The sequence below is a fragment of the Manis javanica genome, chromosome 4 (assembly GCF_040802235.1).
Source record: "Manis javanica isolate MJ-LG chromosome 4, MJ_LKY, whole genome shotgun sequence".
Lineage (NCBI taxonomy): Eukaryota > Metazoa > Chordata > Mammalia > Pholidota > Manidae > Manis > Manis javanica.
Genome location: NC_133159.1, coordinates 64,424,713 through 64,440,905, shown reverse-complemented (window position 1 = coordinate 64,440,905; position 16,193 = coordinate 64,424,713). Strand labels below are relative to the sequence as shown.

The following is a 16,193-nucleotide window of genomic DNA, read 5'->3' as shown; positions in this document are numbered from 1 at the left end:
CTGAAGTTAAAATCGTTATTTTATGAAATATTTTATTGTAAATTTCATATTTAATAAAATCCTCGGTAATATTTAGCCTTACCTGACATAATAAATGACATTCTCTTAAACTTACCTTAAGTAAATTATATAAGGAAGAATTGTTGGCAAATAAATTAAAATAACATTATATTGTGCTTGGTTTGGTTATAATGTATATTAAAATACGAAAAACTTGAATTACTAGCTCAGTATTGAATGCAGATAAAAACGTGCATTTTGAAGTTCTTGTGATTTGCATTTGGCCAAATTAAACGGTTTATTTGAATACGTTTTGTGTGTTTGGTGTGTGTGTGTTACAATGTAAATTCTTCTCCCTGTATAACACAATGAGGTCATGAATAGACTTATATGTAATCATCACTGTATTTTGTTTTTTACTATTACCTTTTGAAATACTAAAGATAGCTTTAATTTTTATGACTTTTTTGCACTTTGAATTAAATTGCTTTGAATTAAATTGAACAAAACTTTATTTTTAAATAAATAAACTTTCAAAAAAGGAGTTTAAAGTTTACAGAAAACTTGAATATCTAAGATTTTTTAAAATCAATAAATGTAACTTTAGGTCAGATAAAGATGACTTTGAAGTGAATCTGTGAAGTTATTTAATTTTATAATTGAGATTAACTTTATTTCCTCAGTATAAATTAAACATATAACTAGGAAAAGAAAATAAAAATGCAGAACAGGTGAGACTCTTCTGGCAGCTAGTGATAATCAGATGACTGCTCAGAGTGACTGTAGCTGGAAGCATACTCATTGGATTCTTAGCAACCACACATATATCCATTCATTAGGGCCTCATGTTCTCTGACGGTATTCAATTTTAAAGAAAAAAGTATTTAAATTATATTTGTTAATTTTTTTCCTTAAAATGCAAAGTAAAAATAAACACCATTCTGTTTCAAAAGATAGGATGCTCCTAGATAGCTTTCCTGAAATTTGTTTGTGAAATATTGAGAAATATCACCAAAGTGGATTCTTGACACAGTTTTCTTAGCCTGTGTTCTCAAAATATATTTGCTGATTGAATGAATGAATGCATACATGAGAACAACATGAGATACTGCTTTTGTCTACATGGAAGTAAACTTCCCAATTGCTGATATTGTTTTTCCCATTGAATTAACTACAGTGAATTGACTAAATCAATCTTTTACTTTTACTGTACATAGACAAGTCAATCTCCTATCCATTTTCTTAAAGTCCCTCACCTGAATAATTACTCTGTTAAAAAGAACCTGTGACTGCCTTTGATAAGCAAAGACAAATTCACTGTCAGACTGCAAGGTGAGCTTATTGTAATACTGCTGTTCTTAACTCTCAGCACTTCTGACTGCCCTGTTCTTTATGAAGACATGTTAAAAAGCCTACACTCCCTAATTCACACCATGCTGCCAGAAACTAGGAATGAAAGTACTGCAAAGAGAAGGGAAGGGAAGGGAAGGGGAGGGAAGGGAAGAAAAGGAAAGTAAGAAAGAAAGAAAGAAAGAAAAATAGAAGATCACAGATGCAACAGAAACTGGAATCACAGAATCTAAGAGATGGAAAAAACATGGAGGTTATCTAACCCAAATTAATGCCAAACCTGTAAGCATTGCCGCAATCTCTTGACAAGTGATTTTTAAACTTGGACATTTAAACTTGAATGTTTTTGGGTGCATTTCTTGTGATGGGTACTTACTACTTTTGAGGCAGCCCCTTTCGTTACTGAATGACTCTAATAACTGGCAAGTTCTTTCTAATACTGGGCTAAAATCTGCTTCCCCATTCTGCCTACAGGAAAAATGTAACAAATTATTTCTCTCACCCATAAAACATGTATTGAACATACACAATTATCACAGAGACTAGATCATAAAAGGAAGAAATGGTAGCTAACTGGACTTCACTATCGCTTAACGTGGAGAGAGTTTCTGGGCAGGCATCTAATGGACTATGGAGTGGGGAGATAAAAGCTGGAATATGGGGACCAACAAAGAAGAGGGGCTCTAAAAACCACTGCTGTTGTCCCCACCCTAGACTTTTGGTTGGAATCCTAAAGGGCTAAACCATCTGAATTGGTGTGAACCAGCCCTCACAGGACTAAATCTCACTTAGAATCATCCCAAAGCCTCATTATACAGAGGTGATTAAATGTATTTAACAGCCAATTAGGCATAGCTGAAAAGAGAATTAGTGAACTAAAAGGTCAGAGAAAATATCCAGAATGAAGCAAGGGAGACAATGGGGTAGGGAAAGTACAGAAAACAGCAAAAGAGACATATGAAGCAATGGTTAAAAGTTCTAGAACAAAGAAAATGAAGCAGTATTTGAAAACATAATATTTAAGAATTCTCCAAACTCACAAACAATATCAAGTCCCAGAGTCCAGAGCCAATATAAGAGCCAAGGAGAAGAGACACAAAACTCAGATTTAAACAAATCATAGCACAACTGCTGAAAAGTCTAGACATTAAAAAACCTTTAAAGCAACCAGAAAAAACAAAATAAAAATTATCTTCAGAGAACCAATAATAAGTTAAATTTTCAAGAGACAATGAAAGTCAGAAGACAATGAAATGATATTTGTAAAGTACCAATAAAAAATAACTGCCAACCTAGGTTTCTATATGCAGTAAAATATCTTTCAAACATTAAGAGTAGATACAGATATTTTCAAACAAACAAAAACAGAGAATTTATCATTAGAAATTGTACTGATTTCTATGAGACATACAGTTAATGATGCATCTTGTAATCCTAATAGGAGTCTGAAAACTTTTTCTGTAATGGGCCAGATAGCAAGTATTTTAGGCTTTGCAGGCCATATGGTCTTACAGTATGAAAGCAGGAATGGGCGACAGGGGAGGATGCACAGAGGACAGCAAGCCAATGCAGAGGTGCAGGGTTGAGTTAGTTACTCTGATGGGAGACTGGGACTCCACACAGGTAGGCCTTCTGAGCAGACACGTGCAGGGAGCCTTCACCTATCAAATACTGTCCTCTATTGGTCTTCCCCTCAATGTGTTACCTCCTTGATACTTTTAAGCAGTGTATGTGTGAGCCCCAGGGCAGGAAGCCAAACATACACACTGACTTGCTGTACATTATACTAGTACAAAGCAGGTCTCAGCAGCAGTGCGTAAGTAAAAGGTGAGCTGAGAGAATATAAGATAGGGCAGCAGAGGTGCTTAAAATGGCAGTGCACTTTAAGTGTAAAGATACAGAAATGCTAAAAGTAAAAAGGATGGAAAAAATATGCCATGGGAACCATGGGAACATTAACCAATAGAAAGGTGGTGAAACTATACAAATATCAAAAATTTGATTAAAAAATGGACAAAGAAAAGAAATGAAAGTAGGTAGGAGAGTAGATTTTGAGGTTCTCATCATGAGAAAAAATTGTGACTACATATGGTGATGGATGTAAACTGGACTTAATGTGGTGATCATTTCACAATACATACAAATATGGAATCAATACACTGTACAACTGAAAATAAAGTAATGTTATATCAATTAAAAATTTGAAAATTAAAAAAAATAAAATGCTTAACAATCCATTTTCTATTAAAAGAAATGGGCAAAGGACTTGAACAGACATTTCTCAAAAGAATCAGACAAATGGCAAACAGATACATGAAAAGGTGCTAAGCATCACTACTTACCAGGGAAATGCAAACCAAAGCCACAGTGAGGTATCACCTCACACCAACAGAATGGCTATTATAAATATGGCAAAAGATAATAAGTTTTGGTGATAATGTGGAGAAAAGGGAATCCTTGTGCAACATTGGTGGGAATGTAAATTGGTACAGCCACTATGGAAAACAGTTTGGAGATTTCTCAAAAAAAATTGAAGATAGAAATACCATATGATCTAGCAATTACACTTCTGGGTATATATCCAAAGGAAATAAAATCACTCTCTCAAAGAGACACCTGCTCTCCAGTGATCACTGACAGATGAATGGATAAAGACAGATGACACCCCCACCCCCACACACGAATATTGTTCAGCCTTAAAGAAGCAGGAAATCCTGACATGAGTGACAACATGGATGAATCTGAAAGACATTATGTTAAGTATAATAATCCAGACACAGAAAGCCAAATATTGCATGATCTCACTTGTGACTTATGTGTGGAATCTAAAAGAGTCAAATTTACAGAAGCGGAGTAGAATGGTGTTTGTGAGGGCCTGGGTGGAGGGTGAAATGGTAAGACGTTGGTCAAAAGGTACAAAGAATCAGGTATGGAAGATGAATAAGTTCTGGAGACCTAACAGATAGCAATGTGACTGTAGTTAACATTACTATATTGTATAGTTGAACTTTGCTAATAGGATAGATTTTAAATGTTTTTATCACAGAATAAAATTTATATATATGTATGTGTGTGTGTGTGTGTGTGTATATATATATATATATATATATATATATATATATTTATAGCACCACAACATCAAATTGAATACAAAGTCTTTAAAAATACACACACAGAAAATTTATAAAAGTTGACCATATTCTGAGCCATAAAGAAAATCTAAACAAATTTCAAATGAATGAAATCATACAGATTATCTTCTATGACCACAGTGGAAATGATTTCTGCATAAATAATACAAATGTAAATAGAAAATTCCCATGTTCAGAAATTAAGCAATACGCTTCAACATAATTCCTGGGTCAAAGAAATCATAATAGAAACAGAAACTACTACTAATTAAATGATAATGAAATTATGACATTCCAAAACTTGTGGGATGTAGACACACCCATAGTTATGGGAACATTTGTTGTCATAAATGAATATTATGGGTAAAAAGAAATGTTACACTTAATGATCAAAGCACCAATCTCCAAATGGTTAAAAAAAAAAGAAAACAACAGGACTTATTAGGTGTAATAAAAAGTAAAATGAAGAAAAAGACAAAGATTAGAACAGAAACTAATAAAATATGAAATAAACATATTAGATCTGGGGCTTGAGTCCTTGAAAATACCAAATAAAATTGATAATCCCTGGTGAAACTAATAAAGAAAAAGAGAAAAGGCACAAATAAATGTTGAGGATAGAAAGGAATGCATCTTTAAATATCCTACAGAGATTAAGATGATAAAAGAGGATATTAAGAACAACTTCATGAAAACAAATTGACAAATGTATATGAAACAGACATAGTTCTAGAAAAACAGAACTCCCCCAAACAGACAAAAGAATAAAAAGAAAATCAGAATGTTCTATATTTATGAAAGATATTAAATCCATAATTAAAACTTTCACACAAAGAAAACCCACATGGCTTCACCATTGAATTGCACCAGACACCAATCTATCAGAAATCCTACTAAATATAAAAGGAGGCAATACTTTTCAGTTCATTTCATTAGGCCAGCATAATCTTGAATCCAAAGCCTGTCAAGGACATCAGAAGAAAGAAAAATTATAGGCCAATCTCATTCGTGAATACACGTGCAAAAGTTCTAAGTAAAATATTAGCAAATGAATCCATCAATATACTAAAAGGCTTATATATGTCATGACCAATTTGAAATTATTCCATGAATGAAAAATTGGTTTACTTTTCAAAAGTCAAGCACTTTAATTTACCAAACCAAAAGAATAAAATAAAAATATGATCATCTTAATAAATAAATGTAGAAAAAATTTGGTAAAACTTAATATTCATTCATGATATATAAATCTTCCCTTCGAGATGAAACAAAGAGCCCATTATCATCATTTCTAGCCAACAATGTAACGGAGATTATAGACAATATAGTAAGATACGAAAAAGAAAGACAACACAGGATTGGAAACAAAGAAATATAATAGTCATTTAAGACAGTATGACTGTGTATGTAAAAAATCCAAAAGGATTTAAAAGCCATGAGAATAAATATACAAATTTTGCATGGTCTCTGCATACAGAAGTCAATTTTATTCTTATATACTAGGAAAAAAATTTTTAAATGAAGTAAGAATGCTAGTCAAATAACCAAAAAAAAAAAACATTTAATTACCTAGGGGAAAACACCTATTGAAAAATGGTACAAGAATACTACACATACCTTGGAAGAAATTAGAGATTTAAATAAGATGAGACATATGCCATATTCATGAGTAGGACACTTCATAAAATATGTTCATTCTTCCCAAAATGATCTATAGATTCAATTTAATCTTTAAATTCAAGAAGATTTGTGTGTGTATGTGTACATGGGAACTGGGAAATCAACTCTGAAATTTATATGGAAGTGCATGGGACTAAGAATAGCCAAGGTATTCTTTAAGACAACCTTGAAGAAAAAGAATAAAGTGATGGAATTCATTGTCAGATGGTTTGACTAATTTCGAATCTACAGTAATTAATAAGACAGTGTGGTACTGGTTTTCAGGAAGACCAGTAAACCACTAGAACAGAGAGAGAACTCAGAAATGATCCATTGTTCAAATGTATGCACAAATGATTTATGACAACATGGCTCTGCAATGCAGTGGGGAAAGCACTGTCTTTTCAATAAATGGTACTTGGACAATTGGATGTTCATATGGAAAACAGTGACTCCTGGCTCCCTATATTATATGATATGCAAAATTCATTCCAAATGGATGTTCAGATCTAAATGGGAAAAGTACAATTACTAGGATTTTAGAAAATAACATGTAAGAAAATAGCTTCTAGATCTTAGGGTGGACAAGGATTTCTTAAATAGGACCTAAAAAAACTATGACTGTAAAAGATAAGTTTGATAAGCTGAATGGTTATAAAATAAAAACCCACTTTTATTTGTGAAAAGTACACTATTAAGAGAATGAAAATGTCAGATACACAGTGGGAGAAGATATTTACAACACATAAGCCAACAAAGAGCTTGTTTTGAAAATATGAATTCTTATAAATCAATTAAAACAACCCAGAAAACATGACAGAAAAATGGGCAAGAGACTTAAACTGACATTTTTACAAAAGAGGGTATCCAAACGACAAACGAATTGAAAAGGTGCCATGTCATTCATAATCCAAGGAAATGCACATTGGAACTACACACCTGTCAAAATGGTTAAAATTAAAAAGACAAACAATATCAAGTGTTAAAAAGACACATATAGCAACTGGAGCAAGTTTGTGAAAACTCATAGAACAACACACTCCTAAGCTGTGAACCTATTATGAGATAGACTGATTCTATTCTCTGCAAGAAGGACTAACAATGTGCACAAGCCAGGTATGTCCTTGCCTGAAGGAGTTTATGGCCAACTGGCAGAGACAAACTTTAATCAAAGAAACTCACAAATATATAGAAAACTGTGACTATGGTTAAGTACCACAAGACAGAAGTGGAGTAGTTGTTACTATGAGAACATACAATAGGGAGATCCAACCTTATATGGTGTTCATGGAGGGCTCCTAAGAGGAAATGACAATTGAAGTTAAGATCTGAAGATGAGGAGGGACTGACTAGAGAAAGAAGGTGAGGAAGAGCAGTCTTTTTCAGGGAACAGACATTTGTAGAGAAGGTAGGCACAGGCCTGAGAGGAATGCAACACTCACATTTAACGTCAACTATGCAGCTCACAAGATGAGACTCTTTTAGACATCATTCTCCTAGACAGGAGGTAATCTAAACAGGCAGGCAGTTGCTTCCCAGGATAGGGGAAAGAATGAACATCTCCATGGGGGATTTTTCCAAATTAAGTTTGACATTTACAACTAGAGGATTCTAGACACTGAAATAGATGAACTGGGACCCTGGCAACTATGAGTTGTGTCATCCGTTTTGTCTACTTTCTTTCCCCATTGAACATGCATGGGCTCTACAATCACATGGCTTGGTTATAAACTCTATGACCTGAGCTATTAAAGACTTTTGGGTTTACAGAAAAGGACAAAAAGTAGGAGAATGTTAATCTCTCAGGAAAGTAAGTTCATGACTTCCATTCTTCTCTGTATCTCTCTTTTCACTTCTGAGGACAAAAGATGTGGCTAAAGTTGGTCAGAACAAGACTTTTCACTGAGCTATAGTACTAGGTAGGAGTATGGTTTCTCTCACTGAGGATTCTCTCTTTTATTTCAAAGAGGTTGGAGAAGTAATAGTCATCTATTTTTTTTCTACTCTCATCTTTCTTTTGAACTTCCTTCTTCTGTACAGTTAGGGGGATCTGCAGGACTTAAGTGTCAGAAGGCCTGTAGGGCAGCTATAAACACAGGCACAATTTATGGTTTTTTGGCTCTTTCCCATTATCTTTTCCTCCATTGGCATTCTCTGGATTGACATTTTTGTGACAGCAGTGGGACAGTCTGAGACTTGGGGGATGGATTAGGGTTGGAGGAGGTCTTCTGGCCTGTTTTGGTCCAAGGCTCTAGGCCGCACAGATAAAAGGAATTCTCCATGTTGTTCTGATAGTACTCTTGGGTTCCACTGGGTTTAGAGACAACATTTCATAATAAAAGAATAATTTTCTGCCATCAGTTGCTGTCCCTGTATGTATTTGATTTAAGGACCCTGGAAGGGTCTGCTGGAGGACTGCAGACTGAGAATAGGATTTGTTGTTCTGCAAATAACATTTTAAACTCTCATGTTTCCAATGATTGATGCTGGATATCAGGACCTGATTAGAAAGAAGAATAAGACATTTTCCCCCACCTGAAGGAGCTTATAGTCTAGTAGTTGAGTGGAGAGATAGTGATAATACAATGTGAATAGCACAGGTTTTAAAAAATAGTGGAAAAAGGAGCAGGGCCACTTTCATAAGGCAATTCTTACAGTACCTGAAGTTAGTTAATATATCTTCCCTAAGTCTTCTTTTTTTCCAAGACAAATACTATCTCCCTTCCCAATATTGTTACATGAAATTGTATGAATTAAATTAAATCTGCTTCCCTAAGGTAAACTGAAAACAGTGTGAAAGAGGTTGGACAGCTGTGTTACTGAAAGAAGAGCTCTGTTAGTTGCCCTTGCTGGGCATCCCTGGAAGCCTAAGAGAAACACAAATGAGCTCCATTCACTTCTGCTGAATCAGAATCTCTGGAGATGACCCAGGAAGCTGTTTGAACCTCTGTTTTCTATTATATAAAGACCTTATATAGAAATGAGTGCTCGAAACAGAAGTTGTTGAAGTTTTAAAAGTAAAATAACAATTAAGAATAAAGATCTGATAGGGGTAATATGATTAAGTACAAAAACAAAGAAACAAACTTCGGGAGATAACTAGTATGTGAAACCTTACTTTTATAGTTTGGGCTTTTCTTGTTGAAAAGCCATATTCGATCCATTCCCATGACCTTGTTCTAATCTCTTAAGTCCAAATACATTTGTTTCTACAACTTTAGTTAAACAGTTATCCAGGCTACTTTGTTCTTTCACAATCTGTCATAAGCCAAGTTAATTGTATCTGCTGAACAGAATACATCACTAATGGTTTCAAAAGGTATCATTAGTTTACGAAAAGTACATTTCTGTGATTTGACTTTATGGTGCAAATCTTCATTTCAATAAAAACAGTTGGGTACATTAAGTTGCTAAAATGTGTGAATTTAATGAGAAGAAAATATTTAGGTTTTACTTAATATATACTAGGTTGACAATATGGAAATGAATGTAAACCTACAATGTTACTTTTTCCAAGATGTCTCTTTCCCATCACTAATTTGATTTTGCTGGTTTCTACTTCATTCATTTGTTTAATTCATTCATATAATATTTACTAAGATCCTGCATGAACCAAAGTTGAAGTTCTGGAAAGGTAGGCTGAGACTAGATGGGCTGGCATTGTTTTCCACACTAAGCAGTTGGGATTTTATCTTATAAACATGTGAGTATTTTATTTTATTTTATGCCTTGGAATGAATGCCAGTGGTAGTGGCAGGGGCAGACTGGATGGGGAGACTGGAGGTAAGAGGATCGTCTGGAAGAGGTAATGAGCCTGAACTGTCTACAGGATGTGCCCTTTATACCTAGAGGTCAAATAAATATGATGTAAGACATGATAATTATTCTTAATATTATCTTTATAGATGTTGGTTGATTTCAATGATCACTTAGGAACTAGAGGGAGCTATTAGTGCCAACATTAGGCAAATAGCCCTGAAATTTAAAAAGAAATACTTTTTAAGATTAAAGGGGAGAGAGGAATGAAGGCAAATAGGTAGAGTCCAAAAATACATCAGCTGTTCTACACTTGGGCAATGAGCCATGCCTGCCCGATTCATAGTGGTCAGTTTACGGACTCCTCATTATTGGTACACGTGATGCATGACTGATTAGACCACAGGAAACAGTATCTATTAAGAAGCATTCAAATGACTGGGTGATGATGTTGGGTGATGCTTCCAGACACAGTCAAAAAAATCATCATAGGGACAGATCTTGATGTGGAAGATCTCAGCTAACACTCACTATTTAGCCAGCTTCTAAACCTTCCCCCTCTATACCTTGCCTCTTTACAAACATTTAACATTTAGGTCCATAACACTGACAATGGGAAAAATTATCCATGAGATTCTGTCACTGTATGCAGGCACAAAGCTGACTTATATTGACTACTACACTTTGAATTCATGAAAGCAAAGAAGACGGGGAAGGATTCTCAAGGATCATGTGGTTCAAGTTCTTATTTGATCTACTGAACAGCCATCAGTTTTCAATATTTAGAGTTTCAGATATTTCATTTATATTTAGAGCTAAATATATGATATATTTTTAGTTGCATCAAATAGGATAAAATATACTATTTTAAAAGCAAGAACAGTGCAGTTACCTTCACCTCCATATTTTAGACAACTGGATTTTATGCTTTGAGACATACTGCACCCATTCAAAGAAAGTACAAGAAAAATTATTTAGAAATTCTTAAAGAGGAAGTATGGTTTAAAATCTTTTAAAACCATTACTTGGGGGAAAATTAAATTCACAAGAATATTCATTGCTAACTGATTAGGGGAATATGAAATAGATAGTTCATGGGATAGATTCATTAATACTCCAGATTTTCTGAATGGAAAATAGACTGAAAATTCACCACAAAATGCCATTATAGAGGTTGCTATTTGAAGTTTAGATGGAAATACCTTTTTTTTTTTAACTTTGGTATCATTTCAAAGAAAAACTGGTATCTTTTTCTTAGGTATAAGTTACCTTGATTTGTGTGGTTGAAAGATGCTAACACTGCAAAAGAAGATATATGTCTACTACAGTTCTATTTCATACTTATCTACACTGATTGCTTAGCATTCACTCAAACAAAAAGCCCCCCAAGGAAATTCAGAAAAGCCTACCAAGTTATTAATGGCTGGAGGGGGAGTGATAGTATTCCACTCTATTCATTAGACATTACTACATCTCTTTGCTTAGTGTATCTTAGAATAACTCTTCTCATTCATATCGATAGTGAAGGAAAATACTTTAAACTCATCTCCACAGACATTTGAGGTATTAAATTACATCCAGAATTTGAGAACCTATCTTTAGAATATCTTGTTCTCAAGATTTTCTTGAACATCTTAACTATGAGAACCACTAATTCTTCCACTCACTCACTCCATAAGTTCTTATTAACTGTTTTAATACATGATTACAGTGGTTAAACTAGGTCACTGTTCTTTCATTCATTTCTTTTTCTTTTTTAAAATCTTCTGATAAATAGAGTTCTAGCACTACTTGGAAATGCATTTACAGGTGTCCACTTCAGATCAACAAATATTTACTGAGCATCTCCTATGAGCAAACTACCATACTAATAAAAGAGATACCAAATGGGTGAGGCAGGGTCCCTGTCCATAGGATCTACCAAACCAACTGTGGAAGCAGAAACATAAAATGTTTTTTCAATACAATGAAATTGTATGGAAATTCCACGATATTGGAATACAGTTCCACGATGGGGTACAATAGAGGCACAGAAGAGGGCCTGGGGCTCTGGAAACTTGTGGCCTATGTGAATACTACATCCCTATATTGGATGTCTCCTTTCCCCAGAAAATTTCTAGGGCTCTGATTTTCTTGGATAAAGTATTTGGGAGAAGGAAGGTATGCAGAAATTATATCCAAGTATATGATCTGGTAAGCAAATATGGGTCTATGGGAAACCCTGCTGATATAATCAAATTATTTTCTGATCACTCACTCATTCATTCACTAACTTATTTACTTTGTGAGATTTGCTGAGTGTAACCAAGCACCAGAAGTATAAAAGTTGTCTTCTGTATTGAAAAGTAGGTCATAATATGGCCTCCAGCTCTGATATAACAGAACATGATGAACTCAAAGTTCATTTTAGAAGTTGATGGTCTGGCAGTCATCACTGCATCCAGAGCAGCAAACTAAACTGAGAGAATGATCAACAGAATGTGTGAAATCATGACTCTTTCTGACCATCAGGAAGAGTCTTCTCTGTGGGTGTCCCCAGCCCAACCCATGCTCCTTTAAGTACAACTGCACTTAAAGATTTTGTTTTTTCCAATAAAGGTATAATAAATGGCTTGGTAGATCCAGGCTAAAACATCTGGGATGGGAATTCAAAGTGTTATAACATCCAGTCTATGCACCACAGACATGGCCCACCCTGAAGACTTTCTGTCTGGGATGGGCAAAAAATCATCATTGCTAATTACCACAGCACTCTGAATTCAGCGGTAAAATTCTTCTTCACGTGGCAGGCCAGGGAACCATTTGCCATTTGAATGTAGGACACAAAGATGAAATTTTTTTGCCACTGCTGGTTTATACACACAAGCAAGGTGGCTCCGTAAGCCATACGTGAAATTTAGTTTCAGTCTAATTCTGTAGCCATAATGAAAATCACACACACACACACACACACACACACACACACACTCCTATCCTCTCTCTTTTTCTCTCAATTGGATTTTTAATGCTAAGTAGTGGTGGACAGAAGAAGTATTTTTATTAAAACGAGTAAAGATATTTCTCAAAATTGTTGATGTCTACTTTTAAAGTTCTGTTCAGAGTTTTCAGCAGCTAATCTTTAACTTACTTTCCCATTGTAAATAGGTAATTTTCTAAGGCTCTAGAAGACAACAGCTATGGTAAGAATGGATCTTTTCAAATTGTGCTGGTAACACTGAGCTGAAACCAGACCTCTGAGTCTCTTTTGGCCATAGTAGCAGCTGTCTTCACCTTGGCCTTTCTGCTCTCACAGGGAGCCGGAGCACTGAAGTATAATCGCTCTAACAGGATATTTTTCGATTATTAATTTAGTGCTTTGAAATATATGAGTGATTTGGGGAGAAACAAAACTGAGCTGGAAACCCTTTCCAAATATTTCTCTCCTCTCTCTCTTTCTGTGTGTATTTCTTTCTTCCTATCTATCTAATCTAATCTACCTACCTACCTACCTACTGTGTATGTATACACATACATACATACTGCACAAAGGATTGACTTTATTAGAATATTTGGTAGTTCAAGTAAAACATACTTAGGTGAATTTCCAGAAGATTATTGTTAAATTTTAATAGAATGGAAAGACCCACCAGAGATTTGAGACCATTACCCATTTTATTATTCACTCACTCATTTACTCATTCATTCAGTAAAATTGTGTTTAAAATGTGCATAAGTAATATTAATGAGTAAATATAACAGAACTTGTAAAACTAAATGTGATTTTTCCTTCAAAGTAGACTCTTTGGGAAATTAAAAATTCATTTTAATATGTTATCTATTGCTCAAAACACTTTGGGGATTTCCTTTTGAATCTAACACCAGAGAGGTTTGTTTGGATGGTAAGTCCCAGTCCTTTGAAACTACACTCAAAACCTTTTTAGTTTTTCAGGACAATAACATAGTTGGGTAGAAAGAGCACTGGACATAGAAGTTTAGGTTGCTTATTTTAGCTCTCACATTAACTACATTTCTGAAACTCAGCCAGTCACTTAACTTCTCTGAGCCTTAATTTTCTAATTTATAAATTAGATCAGTAACTACCAAGTTTTTACCAAGGTTTAAAAAAAAAAACCAAGAATTTTCATGTAGTAAAAGCTGTACTTTTGCTGTCAGTTGATTGAGAAAATGCTAATTTAGCCTAGTTTTATTTGCCTCTGCAATTATTCAACAATCCCCAGAGGCTGGGACCATTGTAACTACAGTATGCAGGATAAAGTAGCCTCTAAAATTTGTGCTTCTATGCATCTGTGTACTCATGGAGGCATTATTTCAGGAATGAATGGGAAGATATTTTTTGGCCATGATTCATGGGAGAAAAATAATAATTGAGGACTACACCAGATTAAATGCAATAATCAAGGGCTACACACCAAATTAAAAAATTAGTCACTACCACTTTTCTGAGGCAAATGTAAGCATAATTCCCTCTAAACCATCCACATATACAAACAAACCAATGACTGTGTATTTGAATAATGCTTTTAAAAATGAAATATTATCTTTCTAAGTCAATATTTTAATAAGGAATCATCATGGGAAGTTCAACAACAAGCCAGAGCTGGCTCACCCTGTTTTTAAAATTCATAAAAATTTGCTGCTAATATATAGTACTACACTTGATTGTACATTGACCTTATATTCTGTGATCTTGCTAAATTTATCAGTTTTGGTAATCATTTTGTAGATTCTTTAGGATTTTCTTTGCAAACAATCATGTCATCCACTAGAACAGTTTTACTTCTTCCTTTTCTTATTTATGCCTTTAATTTTTCTTGTCACAGTGCATTATTTAGAACCTCCAGTAGAGTATTCAATAGAAGTGGTAAGAGTGGATATCTCTGCTGTTCACAGTCTTAAGGAGAAAGAACTCAATATTTCATCATTGAGTATATTAGCTATAGGTTTTTTCATAGATGCCTCTTATCAGATTAAAAGAATTCCCTTTGGTTCCCAATTTGTCAAGTTTTTTTTCATGAGCCAATGCGGGCTATTGTCAAATGTTTTTTCTGCCATTGTGGTAAAATAATACATTATACAAGATTTCAAACTTTTAAACTTTATTCAGATTTACATTATGGACTTGATGAAGGTTCCATGTGCACTTGAAAACAATGCTTATTGTGCAATTGTTGGATATTGTGATTTAGTTATAATTATTGTTCCTCAGATCTTTCAGGTCCTTACTGATATTTCACCTAATTTTTACATCAAATACTAGAAAGGATTCTAAAATTTTCAATTATGAGTGTGGATTTGTCTAGTTCTCCCTTTGTTTCTGTCAATTATTTGATTCATGGATTTTGAAATTTTATTAAATATATATACACATTTATAATTTTTGTGTTTCTGAGACTTGACCCTTCTATCATTATGAAATGTTCCTCTTTCTCTCTGGTAATACTTTTTGTCTTAAAGTCTACTTTACCTAATATCATTAAAGTCACTCTAACTTTCTTATGTTTAGTATTTGCATGGTATATCTTTTTCTGTTCTTTATTTTCAACCTGTGTCTTTATTTTTTAAATGCATCTCTTATAAAAAGAAAGTATGTTCATTTCTACCTAAGTAACAAAAATCCCAGCTGAAATTTTCCTGTAAAGGTTAGGGTACCTTTGTAGTGTAAACAATTACCATGTTTATTTTTAGAATTTCAGCATCTCTGACATTATTTTCTCATAACATGGGGCGTACTTGTGCACATATTTACTCTATACAGAATGTAATGTGCTTATAGTCAGTGAGGCTAAACTGATAGGATCTGAGGAATCTGAGCATAGTATCTTGGGCTTCCAAAATATATGACAGCCAATTTAATTTGAATTTATATTTTTGGTGATTACTTAGGAGACTCAAATTATAAATGTATCTGCATTTGCTCAAGGATCAGGCTTTTCCTATTAAGGGAACTGGGCCTGGAAATCAAGGAAATACAGTAGTTTGTGTTTGAGTGAATCACTGTGCAAAAGATACAAAATGTTAACACTGGAAAAGCTGTTGTCACTTATCCTTATCAAACTTTTTAGAGAAATGAAACCAATGTATGCTGGCATAAGAGAATGAAGATATAGTTACTGAACTACTATAAATAGTATATTATAATGCTGTGAGAAAGATAAAAAGTAGATGCAAGACTTCTGCCTTCATGAATTTGCAGCTGTACTGTACACTTCCCCTTTGTCTCTCTAGCTCTATTCTCCATCATTCTCTCCTCAGCCCTGTGCCCTGGATGGTTGGCTCTTCTGGAAAGATCAGTGTGGG

General features: G+C 34.2%; 1 protein-coding gene across 2 annotated transcripts in view; it reads right to left on the bottom strand.

Annotated features, from left to right (window-relative positions):
* The window catches only part of AK5 (adenylate kinase 5), a 234,247-nt gene that overhangs the window by 192,559 nt on the left and 25,495 nt on the right, over nucleotides 1-16,193 (bottom strand). The gene's annotated exons all lie outside the window — the stretch shown is intronic.